At 47.1% G+C, this 18,613-nt stretch overlaps 1 long non-coding RNA gene across 2 annotated transcripts in view; it reads left to right on the forward strand.

Moving 5' to 3' along the window:
* Positions 1–13,805, forward strand: part of LOC116952302 (uncharacterized) — a 94,446-nt gene extending 80,641 nt beyond the window's left edge. The window contains exons 3-4 of one of the 2 annotated variants that reach the window (XR_012947010.1): positions 6,506–8,679; positions 11,424–13,805. This is a non-coding gene — a long non-coding RNA (uncharacterized LOC116952302). Of the gene's footprint in view, positions 1–6,505; positions 8,844–11,423 lie in introns of those variants that run through there. The other variant, XR_004404422.2, reaches the window with a different exon arrangement.
* The last annotated feature ends 4,808 nt before the right edge of the window (positions 13,806–18,613 follow it).

The raw sequence follows: 18,613 nt of genomic DNA on the forward strand, positions 1-18,613 counted from the left end.
ACGGAGCTCTCAAAACTGCCACGAGCGACGGCGTGGCATGCGGACGATGAAATGGCAAGCTGTAAAAACAATCTATTCGGCCTAATCAATAGCACTGTTTGCCATTATCCTGCATAGGACGGCCCTCGATAAATTTCATGCGACAACAGTGGCTTTACATTTTTTTATAGTATTATTAATAGTATTATTAGCATTTCCGACCAGGAACACATTGCTAGTGAACTCAAGCACGTACACCTAGCTCTCAAGGCTAATGATTACTCCGACTACACAATCCGCAAAGCCATCACTCCAACCATGAAGAAGGATCCTCTTGAGGAGCCATTCAAAACCATCACCTTACCCTACATTGCGGGGGTCACAAAAAAGATCTCCAAAATCCTGAATAAACACAAGATCCAGGTCCGATTCAACACTACATAAAATCCGTGATCTGGTTCCGTCTGTAAAAGATGTGGTTCCAGACATACAGTACCCGGGCGTCTACAAACTAAGTTGCCTCTGTGGTAGCAGCTACATTGGAGAAACCAAACGACAAATCTCAGACCGCATCCGTGAACATAAAGCAGACCTTAAACACGGTAGGACTAACTCCTCAGCCGTGGCAGATCATTGTTATAATTCAGTGGGCTCACATGACAATGACTTCTCCAAGACGGAGGTTCTCTGCAAACCATCCGGCTACCATGAGAGATTCGTTCATGAGGCTATCCACATATACAAACACAGAGACAATTTCAACCGAGAAGATGGATTCCGGCTTAGTAACCACTGGAAAGATGTTAAAACCCTTTCGGTTCTTGATTTATTGTATTTTACGGTGACTTTCAGACCGCAGTCCATTCGCTGGCACTGCCTCTTAGTACCTTTCACACGTCGGTCAATGGTATGGTTTATACCATGTAGTATAATAGTATAACATTGTAATGTTTAACATAATTCATAAGGCGATATATAGTACCGTAATTGTATAGTGAATATACAGCAGTGTGGTATACAGTAGGGTTAGTAGGATAATACAAAGTGTAATACAAGTCTAATATTTTATAGTCTAAAGTATAGGGTAGTGTATAGTAACGCATTGTATAATTCAAGGGTGGGGTTTGTCTATGGATATGATATTATACAATGTAGTTTAGATTGGAAGGTATAATATTGTAATGTATAGTAGTCTAGTTTATAGCATAGTTATAACGCAACACAGGACAGAGCAGCGCATCGTGGCCGTTTTCTCCTCTTCCCCCCCTCCTCCTCCGTTCCGAACATAGATGGACTCGTCCGTCTGAACAAAGCTCGTCGTTCTACCGTGGTGCTAATCCCTCACACCAACATCATGCTAATCCCCCAGTTACATGCTAATTTATATGTAGACTCCTTTGTCAAGGCGCTCTGTTACTCCCACACAGCTTAAAAGATGCTTCCAAGCTTGGCAGGGTTCACTCAAGCGCTGTCTTCCGGACAGTCCTGTTTCTTCACCCGAGGAAGGCTACTTGTGTTGTGGCTGAAACGTCGTGAGAATCTTATTCTGTTATTATTTTCATTATTTTATCTCCAATCTACGTGACTTTACCGAAAGAACCCAGAAGATGAATCCCTGCAGTCACGAAAGCTTTAAATCGAAATTTAGTATTATTACCATTACCCTCTTTATTGCGGTCTTTTCGTTTCAAACATTTGCTCAATACAAAACGATTAAAATGCAGTGGAGAAACCCCAATGAATAAAACAACAGGAAGCATTATATGCTGGATTGCTATCAGTGGAAGGGCTAAACTGGTAATTCATAGACAACATCTTGGTTTGGGGGTAGAGTGGTGACCTCTATTATGTTGTACTGTATCTTGCCACTACCCCGCAAAATCCAATGGTGGAATAGTGGCCGCGCTGGGACAAGCCTGCAGGAAGACCACGCGCAGATAGAGGCACAGGAAATGCATTTCCTATCGCTATAAGGATGCACGTACCGGTTTGTATACGCTATACTGTTATTGCAATGCGATGCCAATACCTGCAGTGTCTTATTGCAAATGCGTAGCAAGATGCCGTCAGTACACTTTAACAACAACAACTACAAAGAAAACATGAATTAACTTTTTTTACATTCATTTGTATTTTAACACGTAGGGCCCATTGTGTAATTTAGCTCTTTTTCAAAAGCGACCTGGCCACAAACGATAGCTCAACGAAGTGGCTTATCACGTGGAAATTTATCGCAGCCAAATACTATAAATGCGTGTTTATAAATGTGGAGGGAAAAAACCGGAGGACTACGAAGAAAACTCCACGTGACCACAGAGAGAGAGAGACACGCAAACTCCAAATGAATCGATGTTGGGATCGAACCCACGATCTCATGTACACCAGGCGAGGTAGTTAACATCTCCTAGCCACCGTGGCGCCTGAGAGCACTGGAGTAATGGTGACAGTGCACGTCAGATTGTCTCCCTGCTCGAGCAGCAAGTGCTGGGTGGGCCTCATTTTTGCCCGGGTGGCCTCTGAGCCAACAGTGGGAAAACTTCACATTCCCATGGCCTGTGGCAGTGTGTCCATATACGATTCCCACTGTTGGCTTCGCACATAGTGGCCATCGCTGTATCGGAGTTCAAGATTGCAGCTTCCACGTGGCCCACTCTGTTAGGTGCGAAATCACGAATAGTGCCGTGATAAACCTTGCGACTGCACGGCGATCAACGATCTCCCGTCATCAAGAGCAGCTCCTCGTTCGATCAACTCCTAAAGAAAACCTGACGGGCCACTTCAACCCGCAACTGAACATATGACGCCCTGCGCTGACATCGCTCCACTGAGTTCAAGATTCTTCTCCTCACCTACAGGTCTCTCCACGATGCTGCGATCCTCACATATACGGGCCCTCCTTCGCCCATGCGTTCTAACAAAGCGCTTGCCGCGAACGAACCACAAAACCTTGGCGATCTCGTCGAGGAGTGTAAATCCATCACACGAACTCGGGTTCATCCTCGCAGCGGCGGCTTTTTGCTAACCATCGAACATGTAGACTGTCACGGCGTCGCGCGCTTTCAGATGCTGTGCACTTTTAGACCTAGGAGACAAAGGCGGTCGGGCGTCGCGTTGGCCACCGACCGCATCTGGGGACGTGACGGGGATTTATTCTCGTTCGTCCTCTTCATTTTCACGTGTTTTTTTTTTCAATTTTATTTTAAACGATTTTCGAAAGGGAGAGAGAGAAGCGTACGCGTGCACTTCATTAGGCGGAGGCTCGTTTCGGCCGGGAGCCCCGTGGAGACGTTAACGTGTCCGACGCAATGCCGAGATAAAGTCGCCGCAGCCTGCTGGTGAGAAATAACATCAGAGCGTTGACGTTAAAGGCAAATGCCCCTTTCACAATTATAGCGTTGTTAGGAGAAACTATGTAAAAGAAATGGCCGTAAAAAACCGAAACGATCCGCTGTCCTCCCCCCGCGCCTCCGATTACCACGGCTGGCTATGTACGGTATGCGAAGGAATGAAAATGTGAGAATCGGTTTTACCCTTTCTGAGCATAAAACACTTGTTCGCCTTCTGGCGGTGTTCTCTGCTCTGACACTGGTGAGACGATGCCATGAAGAAGGCCGCTGTCTCTGGTGCAGGTCAATCCGTTTCAAAGGCAATGCAATTACATGATCAGAGCAACTTTTGATTTATATACTGCAGTGATTCATATTCTTGGTTCTTTCGGTAAAGTCACGTAGAAGGGAAATCATTGGAAGGATTTGATAAACCATTTCGGGTCTTAATTGATTGTTCACGCTTAAGGTGGCTTTCAGGCCGCATCCGTTATTTTTCGTCTCCCCACTCCTCTTTTCCGAACATAGATGGACTCGTCCATCTGAACAAACTGTCAAATCGCTCTCCGTGGTGCTAACGTTAAAAATAAAACGCCACTTTTTTCAAATGTTCTTGTTGTGGTTCTTCACACCTGATGATGATTGCTTGTGTTGCAGTCGAAACGTCGTGAGAATTTTATTGTTTTATATTTTTGTTATTTTATTGTTCCCCTTCCACGTGACTTTACCGAAAGAACCAAGAATATTCACAGCAACTTTGTTTGCATGTTCACTTCAAGTACTGTGTGCAGTTAGTTCAGTACTTGATTCATTGCAAAAAGGTTTCTACTTGTTTAAACATCTGAAGACTTCCTGTTTCATTGGCAGTAAGGGGTAAACACCTATTTGTATTTTTCATACTGTTGTCGAAACTGGACAACGCGCATATATGCACGCACGTGCGACTCGTGCTCAGAAAAGAGACCGTGTAAACTTTTCTCAATTGCAGCGTTCTCGTCGAGTGGAGTTAGCCATCCGGCGCTGCCTTCGCTACGATTCCAATCGACCACGGCAGGCTGTGGGTGTTGTGTTGGGGTGGAGGGTTTATTTTAGTAAAACAAAAAAAAGCGTCATTACCACGGAAGCTACAGAGCTGCCGACGTGAAAGAGACATTTTCGTAATTGCATATTTCTCAGTTGGAAACAGGTTTTGGTGGAGTTAAAGCTGCAAGATGCCGTGCGTGCTGAACAGCAGGGATGGACCATTTGCCGCTTGTGTATAAAGTACACAATTTCCATGAGAAATGTTAAAGTAATGCACGGCGAATTAAGATTATGAAAAGTGTGGCTTACTCGTGTGACATTAAATATATTAGCGTGACCAATGGCTCCCCCCCCCCCCCCGCTGGAGCAGGATTTAAAATTTGTGGAAAGTAACATTTGGTCATTTTGTGAAGAACTTTTGTTCCGCAATGGTAATGTCTAATTGACATTCTCTCTGGGGTCTGCGCCAACAATTGATGCCGCATTACTTTGATCATGTTAGCAGGGAGCACATTGATTGAACAGGTACCTTCATATATCTGGTAATCTGCTGTCGATATTATTATCACGTCCGTAGTGTTTTTTTCATGCAATTACAGGAGAGCGAATTTTGGCCTTCGGCATAGGAACGTGGAATGTCCACTACTGGCTTAGGGCCATCGTCAGAGATAAGCGCGGTTAATATATGCATTTTGACATACAATAGTACATCTTAAATACGAATTATCACTAACATAATACGCTTAACATGGCGCATGCTTCACTTTCAACTCTGGTTACTACTGAAGGGTAAGTGATGTACTTTGCTTCATATAATATGAGATGCAATCCAAGTTCATTTCACTTTGGTGCAATTATATTTTTAAACAAACAAACATCTCTTGAAAGCGATTGTGTTTGCCAGGCTACTCGTAGTTTCTCGCAGCACTAGAGTGGTGTAAAAAAAGTAAGCAGACGATATGCCTCCTCCACCGACCTGCCCTCCTCATACAATAACAAATAATTATTATGAAACACGTCTCAACAGCCACACGGCATTCTGGGAGTGCAGAGTTCCAGCGGCGTTGGTTCAACGCAAGCAAAACTCAGGACCGGTTTCGATATCACGTGATGTCATCAGCAGAGTCATGCTTTCTAAAACCAATGGCTGGTGAACCGGAAGATGTTCATAAGCAAGGACTGTTAGATATGGATCCTGGCTCGATGTACAACTATCTGATACCCAACACAAATGTATAATTAGCATCGTTGATTACTATTGTGTGTTCACACAGCAACTGCACGTATTGGCAGCTTTGGTGGCACGTAGGTGATTCCACCCATTGACCTGAATTGATAGACAATGCCCTTCCACAAATGTGACAATCTTGCCAGGTGGAACTTTAGCAGAGCACCAACCTCACAGTCAAAACTCAGCAAATTCAAATCCCAGCCAGGGTCAATTGAGCCTAGCATCCTCCTGGGATAAATGACATCAATTCCACTTCATGGTTGATCAAAAAATGTTGTCCTGTGGATACTGATCATCAACAACAACGATTGTGCCATTTTCATTCGGGGCTCAGGACCTCCGATGTGTACGAGCACTGCCCATCGCTCACCACACAGGTGGCGCATTGGGATCCACGGATGAAATGCGCCTTCCAAATCTAAATAATAATTTTATTATTAGGGAATTAAAAAAAAACCTTCATTGGATACCATAAAAATGGAATAATTTGTCGAATAAAATTGAGGTTTCCCGAAAAAATGTAAACTGAACGTGTGGAATTCATATTCTTGGTTCTTTCGGTAAAGTCACGTAGAAGGGAAACCATAAAATAATAAAAATATAAAATAATACAATTCTCACGACGTTTCGACTGCAACACAAGCAGTCGAAACGTCGTGATAATTTTATTGTTTTATATTTTTATTATTTTATTGTTTCCCTTCTACGTGACTTTACCGAAAGAACCAAGAATATGAATCCCTGCAGTCATGAAAGCTTTAAATCAAAATTTGAACGTGTGGAAGTTCAATAATAACGTGTGCATCATACAGCAAGTATATATACAGAATACGCTTTGGGAAGAAATAACAGTCCATAAAAAAGTACGTAACAACAGCAACAACACTGAATCTATCAACATTTATATATCCGGTACACGATGTATAATTTATAATTTTGTTGACAGATTTCACACGTCCAACGGCCGAGCTCGGGAAACCAACTCGGGAGAGGCTTCGTCGTTTCGGGAATAGCCGGAGTGATGGAGAGCTCTGCCCTGACACGGAGCTGGTGAATGAGCGCACGTCTCGGGCGCTGGCTGCTGACCTGTGAGCGAGCGAGCAATGAGCGAGACCATTCGTTTTTTTGTCTTTTGTGATGCGGGGAGGGGCAGACATCTCCATCTCTCACGCCCGCTCGCTCGGGCCTCTTCGAGTGACGGTGACAGGCGAGATGTGTGGTGGGGAGTGGTGGTCACGAGGCGGCGCCGGCTGTCACGAGCACGCCAACTCGGCGCGTCCCGCCGGTCCCGGTGTGTACCGGCGGGAGTGTTCACCGTCAGACGCTTGGTGCCGGATGGGAAATATGAGAGCGCAAATTGCTCAACTGGGATTGCGCACCCAAAGCATCACGCCGCCCCCCTCTGTTGTGAGACCACTGTGGACTGTGTCCGTCATCACCATGCACTACGAGGATGGCTGCGGGCACCAAATGGTGCTATTTTATGAATTAATTTTTGTGCAAGGAAATATGAGTTAAAAGGCCGCTTCACGAATGAGGCTGAAAGTCTTTGAATTTTGTTTTAAGAATTTTCTAATTTCACAGTTCCACAAAAGTGTGAAAACAAAACACGATCTAAATCTGGCTTTTGACATGACACCAATCGGCAAAACTGGAATATTTTTTTGAAACGTCCTCCCCAAAAACATTCTTATTCGTTGTACATTTCCAACGAAACTGTAAATAATTGATTGCGTTTAACTACGAATGCTCTGTTGAAGGGCTGCGACAATGTCGGTGGCGTGGACACCGGCGGCGATTTGCTGCTATGCATTTCCACGTGATAAGCCACCTCGATGTGGCACGGACTTTTGGTGGTGTAGGAACAGTGGAAAAATATCGACTTTCGATTAAACGTAGAATTTCAGCGTGACTTTTTAAACGATCACCTTCAACAGCATTTTGACCACGTCGCTTTGACCGATGCTGATTTTCCTGAACAGAGCTCAATCAACGTTCTTGGTTCTTCACTAATGTACGGCGTCTTTCCAAAGTCTCGTTTGTAAAATTAACACTTGACCCGAGACCTCACAGTTCTACCTACGCGACTTGGTAACGCAGCGTCGCAACTCTGGTTGGGGGTAAGCGGCAGCGTTATACGAGGCATAGGGGCCCAGTTGGCTACAAGAGGGCCCCGAATCAACAGATAAACAAATAACAACATGTTAAGATAAAAAAAATGTATTCATTAAAATGACTGCGGTCTACCATGGACCAAGGCCGATTAATGCATCTGGCTATCTTATGAATAGAGCAGCATCAAGTAGCGAGATCCACCCCCTTTGATGAAATCCTCGACCAAAGGGGTCGGCATGAAAGCAAATACGCACGGTCACTTAATTGTGAGTATTGGTCCCTTGAAATCGTGTTATTAATACTGTCACTGTGAGACTGTCTTCATCTAAACCCGATACATGGTGCAACAAAAATTAAAAAAACTATAAAGTTATAGCCTACATATTAGTGTATACGGGGTGAAAAACCATCCGTAGCAATTTCAGTTAAAAGTGAGTCGGGATGAAGGAGGGGGGCCCACAGTTGGATCTTACATAGCCCACCCCCCCCCCCCCCCCGTTCAAAGAGATAGTTGTGCCCCTGAAGCTCACAAGCTACCCGTGGCTTTTAAATAAATCAATCAATGGGCAAATTAAAGCGATATGCATTTAAAAGACATGCCGTGGCTCCTTGTGTCCCGAGCACTCGAACAGTGTGCCTCGCTTAAAGGTTAATGATGTAACTTTACACCAACACAAAAACTATTTTGCGGGCGGAAAAAAAAAGTCCCTTTCTCCGTGAGATTCCGTGCCCCGGCATAGAAAGTCTGCGAGATTTTCTCCGTGCATTCCGGTTTTTAGCGCCACGTGAAATACAATCACTTGACCTTTGACGTTGACAAAATTCAATCATGGTAAGATTAGCTTTTCAAAGACAATGCATATATATATATTACCAGAGTGTGTGTGTTTTTTTTTTCTCTTTGCATGTTCAACACAAGTACTCTGTGTGCTTCATGCGGACTTGATGGCTTGCGAAAGGTTTCTGTTTGGTGTTTGAACACCACCCATTTTAGTGCCAAAAAAGGTAAAATATATTCTTATGCTCACATTAGCTCGCTTGCCGCCGCTTTTGTTTACCATGTATATTCCCGTGTTCTTGTTTTGATCCTCGTGGGAAACTCGCCCAAACCTTTAGTCCTGCCGTGCAATGAAATAAAGAGATGCGGAATATTTCCAATGGGAAAAGAGGCAACGTGTGCGTTGTGCGATGTTATACAATGCTGCTGCTGTTGTTGTCTGCCTAATGTTTAGCGGAGGGCGGGGGGGGGGGTATTATTTGGGGGGGTCAGGTTAGCATTTAGGTTGGGCAGGTTCTCTTGATACTCCGATTCGAGGTCAATAGCCAGACGGTTGCTTTACGCCAATCGATGTCCTTTATTTAAGCGGGTGAGAGCCCCATCGTCAAAGAAAAAAATAACAGCTCGGCAGGAATTATAAAAATGTTTCAGACGCGGTTGATGGTAATTCAAATAAACGAATTGGGTTTTTTGAGATACGACGCCGATGTTTTTATTTCACCTTTGACGAGGCTTGCCCCACTATCGTAAACGAACCCCCTCCCCCCCCCCCCCAAACAAAAATGTTTGGAATTTCCACCGCTGGTTCCAAGCAACGCACCATCGGGGATGAGCCCCACCCTGGGCTCGTGTGAGCAGGGGGACGCCTCGACCGGTCCGCACCGTGGGCCCGCGCTTATGGAGTCTCTCGGCCTCTCCGATGTCTAATTCACAATTCCCAGGGACGTCGCCTGGTTGCCGCGGGGACCGAACCAACGGCATCTTCTTCACCGGCTCAGTGACGAGAATGTCGATGACCGAGACATTTGGCTCACAAGTATACTTTTTTTTCTTCCCCCGATTAATTATCGGCCCCTCGGTACGAACTTTCCCAAGTGAAATCGCGATTGACACTTGCAGGTTGGTTAACAACAAGAACACCGCAATCATTAACGCGCAGCAAAATATGTCACGGACACAAGTGGCCGTGACTCTGGGGCATGAAGCCAGGCTCAGTGTGGCTCGAAAAGCCAGCAGCGAGCGAGCGAGAGATGAGTTGGGGCCTCCGAGTGTCTCTGAGAAGTCGGTGAAGATTGAACGCTGCCAACGTGAGGTTGGGACGGCGTTGCGGACGGCAGGGACTGCCACGGAGACGGCCGGCAGAGGCCGTGGCCTCGCTCCTCGGTGTGGAGAAGGGGAGGTTGGGAGTCGCCCTGCTGCTGTGGAGAGCTCCACTGTGAGTTGTGGTGCAGGGTGACAGGAGCTGTGGTGCAGGGTGACAGGAGCTGTAGTGCAGGGTGACAGGAGCTGTAGTGCAGGGTGACAGGAGCTGTAGTGCAGGGTGACAGGAGCTGTGGTGCAGGATGACAGCAGCGGTAGTGCGGGGTGACAGGAGCTGTAGTGCAGGGTGACAGGAGCTGTAGTGCAGGGTGACAGGAGCTGTAGTGCTGGGTGACAGGAGCTGTGGTGCAGGGTGACAGGAGCTGTAGTGCAGGGTGACAGGAGCTGTAGTGCAGGGTGGCAGGAGCTGTAGTGCGGGGTGACAGGAGTTGTGGTGCAGGGTGACAGGAGCTGTAGTGCAGGGTGACAGGAGCTGTAGTGCAGGGTGACAGGAGCTATGGTGCAGGGTGACAGGAGCTGTGGTGCAGGGTGACAGGAGCGGTAGTGCAGGGTGACAGGAGCTATGGTGCAGGGTGACAGGAGCTGTGGTGCAGGGTGACAGGAGCTGTAGTGCAGGGTGACAGGAGCTGTAGTGCAGGGTGACAGGAGCTGTAGTGCGGGGTGACAGGAGTTGTGGTGCAGGGTGACAGGAGCTGTAGTGCAGGGTGACAGGAGCTGTAGTGCAGGGTGACAGGAGCGGCAGTGCAGGGTGACAGGAGCTGTAGTGCAGGATGACAGGAGCTGTAGTGCAGGGTGACAGGAGCTGTAGTGCAGGGTGACAGGAGCTGTGGTGCAGGGTGACAGGAGCTGTAGTGCAGGGTGACAGGAGCTGTGGTGCAGGGTGACAGGAGCTGTAGTGCAGGATGACAGGAGCTGTGGTGCAGGGTGACAGGAGCTGTAGTGCAGGGTGACAGGAGCTGTAGTGCAGGGTGACAGGAGCTGTGGTGCAGAGTGACAGGAGCGGTAGTGCAGGGTGACAGGAGCGGTAGTGCAGGGTGACAGGAGCTGTAGTGCAGGGTGACAGGAGCTGTAGTGCAGGGTGACAGGAGCTGTGGTGTAGGGTGACAGGGGTTGTGGTGCAGGGTGACAGGAGCTGTAGTGCAGAGTGACAGGAGCTGTAGTGCAGGGTGACAGGAGCTATGGTGCAGGGTGACAGGAGCTGTAGTGCAGGGTGACAGGAGCTGTAGTGCAGGGTGACAGGAGCTGTAGTGCAGGGTGACAGGAGCTGTAGTGCAGGATGACAGGAGTTGTAGTGCAGGGTGACAGGAGCTGTAGTGCAGGGTGACAGGAGCTGTAGTGCAGGGTGACAGGAGTTGTAGTGCAGGGTGACAGGAGCTGTAGTGCAGGGTGACAGGAGCTGTAGTGCAGGGTGACAGGAGTGGAGGGAGATGCGGTGGATGTCCGAGAGTAGTGGAGCGGTGGCTGAGGCAGGAGGTCTGTAGGTGACCCAGCCGCATCGCGCGGCGCTTTCAGTTGCGCTCCTGCGGCCGTCTGGAACGCTCTTCCTTCCAATATTAGGAAGCCGCTGGGAGCTGTGCACTTTTAGAACTATATTAAAAACAAATTTCTGTAGAACTTGCTTTCTCAATTTAGTTTGTTGTCCTTCCCCCAGCACGTCCGACCAGCGCGGTTGACTACGTACGGCGTGACAGAGGTTCAACGTACAGGCCACGCAGCGGAGGGAGTCGAGGGAAGGTGACTGGATTCTGGCCAAGGACGAGGGAGCCTCGATGATGCTGCGGCCGTTCGAGTCTCTCGAAATGACTCCGTCAAGATCGGGCAAGGACGATGCCGCATTAGTCGAGGCGAGAGTCTATTTTGGGTGATTTAATAAGTTATCCGTTTAACACGAAACTTTTACTTGTAGCAACATATTAAACATTTCGCGCGATCAAATCGACGTGTTTGCATGACGCCCAAAAGCACGGAGGCCACTTGAACACGTCCTTGCTTTTTTGATCACCGCCCCACTGTTTACGGGTTGCGTGATCGGGGTGCGAAATATCGAATAAAGTTTGCGCGAACGAAGGTGATGGAAATAACTACATTATCTGCGTAAGAACATCGGTTACAGAGAGCGTGTTCTGCGTTGACAGTCGCGGTTCAATTATTTTGTTGTTGCAAAATTGCATCGTCCGGTGGCAATGGAGAGACATTTTTTTTCTTCCAATTTCATTGAAATCATAAAAAACAACACGTGCCGCGTGGTACGGGCTGCTAAGACGTGCACAGGAGTAGGTGCTCACACCCTATTGTGACTGCCGTATTAGAAAGGAAAAAAAAACAGTCTCATTGCCATAGCGTTCGTTTTTCACGAAACAAAAACACGATAACTCCCTTACGTCCAATGTCATTCCCTTTAAGATGAGAGCATTAATGTGAGATTAAAACATCATGTCAACGTTTATCATGATAATATCCACCACCTAATTTCAAAGCGCTAGACAGTATTTTGATAGCCCTCTGCGAGTGCGTCGTGTTTTAACGTGTGCGGTGCCGGCCTTCATAGGCGCACGCGAACAGCACTTGCTCCTACAGCCTGTTAAAGGCTATACGGGGAATCTTTGTCTTTGTATACACATGTAAACGTGGGGAGCGGTGGTGTAGCGGTTAGCGCGCTACGCTGCGTTACGAGCCCAGTCGCCCGAGTTCGATTCCAGCTCACGGCAAACACCAGTGACCATTATGTGAACCGGTTCTGGGCCTCCCCTAGGTCGACTCAGCCTCAAAATGAGTACCTGGAGCGGTGTGTAACCATCGCCACTGGGGAGACAAAGGCGGCCGGGCGTGGTGCTGGCCTCCCACCCCCTCGTGTGCAGTGCCGGCCTTCATAGGTGCTCGCTAACAGCACTTGCCCTAACAGTCTGCCAATTCGTTACTGCTGTACTAGTAACTCACTGGGATGTTTTGTTAACGTGACAAACTTTACTAATCGGCTGTGTCGGGTGGTGGCGGGTTTAACGACATATTCATATTTACGAGATGTAACTCAAAACACCTTTATTAGGGAGTCTGTAAAAGGCTATACGGGGGATCTTTGTCTTTGCTTTATATGTAAACAAATTGGGACCCAATATTGTGACAGTTCATTGAATATAGATTTAAAAATATTTCTTAAGAACTGCGTTTTTTTTTAAACTTCTTTCACACCATACGTAGCCAACCGCGCTAATCGGAGGTGCGAGTGAAGGACAACAAACTACACACAGAGAGCAGCTCTCGAGAAATTGACTTTTCAATCTTGATTTCAATCATCTGCGAAACTACAAGGACGTCTGTGAAAATACATTCATAGCTCATCGGATTCCTCCAGAACAAACAACTACAGTCATACCTCGGTATACGACCGCTTTGGAATACGTCTAATTTGGTACACGTCGTGTTTTGACGAGAACTAAATGTCTTGGGATACGACACGCTTGCCAGAACTTGTCTGGGTCGGGATGAGTCACCGCTTCCCCGCGTAGACCCTGTTCACGACTGAGACAAAGCGCCGCTCCTCAGTCTGCCTGTAGATCTCGTTCAGTGCACGACCCTCTTGCTGTAATTCTCTCTGAATTTTCACGTGTTTTTTTGTCATTTTAATTTATGTATTTTAGTAATAAGTAGCGTCTACATTATGTTATACAACCCCCATTAATGTATAATATGCTATATAGAATATAATTTCTTATACTCTGGCACGGATTATTTCCTTTCCCTTGATTTCTTATGGGAAAAATTCGTTTGGTATTCGTCATTTTCGGTATAAGTCCTCCTACATTCTGGAACGACGTGTACCGAGGTACCACTGTTGCGATTCGCTTGCACCTCACACAATTCTTGTTCACGGTCGGCACTCGTTGTGCCTCTACACATCCGACTTGGTCACCATTACATTCGTCCATTTGTCTTTCCACACAAATTATCCTATTTGTACAGCACTGGAATAGAGATGAATAAATCCACTTTTTTCCGTATCGCCACGTTAAAAAAATAAAGATGGTGAATACTTGTTTCAGTCTCATCAGCCCTTTCGCTCCTCTGGCAACGAATGAGAGGCCACCCGTGAACCTTTTTTTCTGCCAAGGGCCATTTGGATATTTATATAACATCATTCGCGGGCCATACAAAATTCGCCTGTTATATTTGGTCAAACATTTAATTAATAATAATATATAATCATAGTATGTTTTTTGTTTGCATTTTGACTGCAGGTATTGTGGTTAATGCAGACATGAATCCTTGTTAAAAGGTTTCAATTTTGTTGCCAGAAAAAAGGGGAAAAACCCTATTATTACATTTTGGTACTGGCAAAGGAGGTCTAATGATGGCATTTAATTAACTCACCCGGTTGCCTGGGCAGGGCCAACCCCAAATTATTTCTCGGGCCGGACGTTCCCCACCCCTGGAACTTAGCAAACCCCGGGACGCGTTAATTCTCCCACCTCCCCTAGCTCCCACCGCCCTCACGATTTTCATGAACAGAGGCAGGCAAACATCGCTCTGGTTCACCAGATGTTATTGGTAAGAGCATTGCCTCGACGAAAGAGGAGCCACCCATCCACCCTCTCAGTGTCCAACTCGATTCGTTGTCGCACGTAGCGTTCCGTGCATGTTCGCGTCTGTCTCCGCTTCAATGGAAACGCACGAACGGCGACGTTGCACGGCTGTAACTTCAAGCGCGTGCGATCGTGAACCGACACATTGCCACCTGAATGCTAAATCGCGCTCTAAGGTTCTGATCGTTGCCGAGAGGTGGACATTAATTGTCGGCCTGAGCCAATTACAAGGCCGTTGTTTGTTATACATCGGCACCTTTAACTTAAGATGGACAATTAAGTGTCGTTGGGGCGAGCAGTTATAATTGTACCTGAATATGAAACAGGCACTCACATTCCCCCTGTACATTGAGTCGAGCATTTGTCTGACACTGGGTGTGGTGTAGCGGCTAGCGCAGCGAACCCGAATTCGATTCCCGCTCACGGCCAACACCAGTGACGATTATCTGAACCGGTGCTGGGCCTCCCCTAGGTCGACTCAGCCTCAAATTAGTACCTGGTGGGGTGTGTAAACCTCGCCACTATAGGGGCAAAGGCGGCCGGGGTGGTGTTGGCCACCCACCCCCTCGTGTGCCGTGCCGGTCTTCATAGGCACTCGCCAACAGCACTTGCCCCAACAGTCTGTTAAGGCTCCACGGGGATCCTCTTCTTTGAGCTAGGAAACCAATTAAAACCCCACACGCGGGTGGCAATTCATCACGTCCCTGCAGCCAGACGGTTGGTACTCGGTGACGTACGAAAGCACACGTGTATGTGTGTTGAATTTCTTTCGCGCCGTACGTAGCCAACCGTGATAATCGGAGGTGCCGGGAGCAGGCTAACAAGACGGCGGAACACCGAAGCTTCGCCCACCCTGCGCGCATGCCGGTTCCACGGTTCGTGGAGTGATGTGGTACAGGAGGATGTGGAGCTGAGTGGACTTGCCGATGACTGGTACCAGCGGTGTCAAGATCGGCCTCTGTGGAGGAGGCTCGTGAAGGACGCTACTGGGCAATTGGAGGCAGTCGCACTCCAACAACAACGAAGGGGGGGGGGGGGGGGCGACGCTCACAACAACGAGCGGAGCGCCGGGTGGCTAAAGCACAGCAGGTTGGCACAGTAGGGGGCACAGGTGGTGCATCAGCCAGTCATCTCAGTCAGTCGACCCATGGCACCTGCTGGGTCTGCCCCGTAACCTCCTGCCAGCGGGCGTTCGACACTTCACGTGGCCTCAAAGTGCACGTAGCCTGGCACAAGCGCCGTGGTGACGTCATGGCGGTGTGTCGACGATCATCATCGTCGTCATCATCGTCGTCGTCGCGTGCATGCGGCTTGCGGTCTGGGGGACTTTCTTAGGAGGGATAGCGGCGTCCATTCCCAGCGTTCCCCCTCGTCGGTCTGCGATTCCGGGCCCAGTGTGCGCTGCGCGTTTTCTGGAGGCATCGCAACCCACGCCGCCTCTCAAACCCCGTCCGCCGTTCAATGATAAACGTTGCGTCCCGCCTCAGGGACACCGCGCGGTGGTTTCACTATTCTGGCAAATCGCCCGAAGATGCCGGATGTAATTACCAGCTAAACGTCGTACTCAAGTTCTAAATGTTGCGGATGTACTCTTCAAACACACCGGCGGGCTGAAGCAGTAACGAATTGGCGTTTTGTTAACGTGACACATTTTTACTGATTGGTCGTGTCGGGTGGTGGAGGGTTGCGACGCATTTATACTTACGCGATCTAACCCAAAAGCCTTTATTATGAATTCACTTTGCCCGTTTAACTGTTAAGCGACAATTTCCGTATGCCGTTCGCTGCTTTCGCGTGACGAGCTTCGCACGCATTAGGCCCGTTCCATGCAATTTGGGGGCGGGGGGGGGGTCATTTGTGAAGCACTCACCCCAGGTTACGAGTGAGTGGACAAATAAATAACCCCGCAGGATCTTGTTTTCATGAGACCCTTATAATAGTCAAACGGCCTGGCCAAATATCAAGCGAAGGGCTTTGGTAAGAGGTCAGGCCAGACACCACTTAGAGTAATAATTCGGACAGAAAAAAAAGGTTCTCTCCTGCTTTCGGTCGCTGGAGGTAAGAAGGCTTCGCTCCCTAAGGTCACGTTTGTCATAACTGCGGACAGAAGGCGAGCCACCGCTACGGACAGGCCAATCTTGTTAAGATGGATTACGTAACAAAAAAAAACTATCACCGCGGCCGCCAGCGAACGTTCGTTTTTCGCATTCAACCCACCTCATTTACGACGGAGGCGACTGAAATGCACACGAGCATTAACGTTTGGCATTCATTAAAAGCGGTCCCAATGCTCGATACCGCTCGCTCGTCTTTGTGAAGTTTGAATAAAAATGTTGGAGTGTTTGTTTGGTGTTTTTCTCTTTTCAGCACGTTTGCATCTTAGATCTTCACAAAATAATTGTAGAATCTTAAAGGTGAGAAAACTTATAATTTTGTTTATATATACGATTGATGTAATGCGTGAACATCCATATTTGAAATTTATTGTGAGCTGATGGTCTTAGCCTGACCATAAATGACTCAGCGAAAATACTAAACTGGTCGTATTAAATGTAGTTTTTCACCCAATATCGTTCATTCTTTATCTGCGAATTAAAGTTTTGGGTGGTTGGATTGCGATGTGACCGTAACTCTCTGCGGGGCACGTTAAAAGTGTGCCCCAAATTTTGATAAACATGTCTAGTCAAGTGGCTTACAAAAAACGTGCGATATTCTTTTCCCGGGCCATTCTCTGGCACATGGTCGCAGCAAGAGTTCTCGATGGAAATGTAATTTATTCCCGTAACGTGGCTAGTGTTGCTGGGAAAGCCACACTACACGGGTATCGCATGAGCACCCAGACTCAAGGGCAGACATCCAATTTAGCTGGGAGAGAAAATAAAACTGTATGAGATGCACTGGCAGATCGAGTAATGCAAAGAGTAAAGTCAAAGGGCCCGATTAAAATATCACTATTTTGGCAATTATTCCACCACTTTTTTTTTGCATTTTCTCAGAAAATGTTACCCATTCCACATATTTCAACGAATGCGTGGCTGAAGCCATAAGAACATTCACCGTTATTTCTCCGCAATTGTGTGTCGTGCCACAACTGTGGAAGCGCCCATAAATAGGCAGGGTTAGGGCAGGGTTAGGGCAGGGTTAGGGCATGATTAATGATGGTGGGGAGTTTATGCCACTTGAATAGACAAGTTTTATCCAAATTTTGGGCACGCCTATTAACATAATCGCAATCACGAAGGATATGATTTCAAATCTTGGTTAGAGTTTGACTCGGCGCATCATCCCTCTGCAGTCAATAAAAAGAGTATCACTTTGCGGAGAGGTCAACAGCGGCTGTCCTTCGGAGACACTCGCCCTCCACCGTAGGAAACGTGGATTTCCCATCACTGGGTGAGGGCTGTAAATGGGAGATGAGAATCAATGCTTGTTTTGAGCAGGGCACGTCGGGCTGAGTGTGGAGCCCAGGCGAGGACCAGAGAGAGAGAAGATCCGAGATCATCCGCCGGGCTCCTGGGATTATATCTTACCCACCTACCCAGTGTACTTGACATTTGTATTATTCACGGTTATAGTTAAGGGGATAAAGGCACAGCCCTGCAATTGCTTGCTCATGCAAACGCTGGCGAAGGACCTCCGCTAGAGGGGCTCATGATGGGGTTCTATAGGGCCCGCCATATGGTGTTTTTGGCCTACTCTTCCACACTGGCCAGCCGTTTTGGAAGAGGTGACAGTAAGGTGGTGGTACCTGCACTTTACCCCACTACATGCGGACCACCGATAGATTAACTGTTGTTAATTAAGTGAGGATGCACGTGGGTGTACATACACATCACATGGCACCCGAGCATATGCAATCTAAATAACAGCATGAAAGCCACGCATTTCAGGTCACGTGAAAATATTATTGAATATCCAAGCACGTGTTTTTTGCTGAATTGCACCAATCCCGTTTCCATTGGAGTTTAATATTACTTTGATGTATGCGTATGTTCGACAAACAAAGTTTTGGTATTACGAACTTTGGATTTGTTTGCATTATTTTACACGGAAATCTATGAATAAAATAATAAAGACGCTAAAATAAATTAAATAACACGTTGACCTACTGTGCTATATAAATAAGAATCTAATTATATTTATTTTCAATGTTTCCCTTATTTATGTAATTTTTTTTATTTACTTCGTATTAAACCTGTACAGTATAAAATACAATATTGTTTTCAATATAACATGGTATTTGTTCACAATATGTTTATAG

Source organism: Petromyzon marinus, chromosome 46 (assembly GCF_048934315.1).
Source record: "Petromyzon marinus isolate PM22_M1 ecotype Great Lakes invasive population chromosome 46, UKy_Petmar_22M1.pri1.0, whole genome shotgun sequence".
Lineage (NCBI taxonomy): Eukaryota > Metazoa > Chordata > Hyperoartia > Petromyzontiformes > Petromyzontidae > Petromyzon > Petromyzon marinus.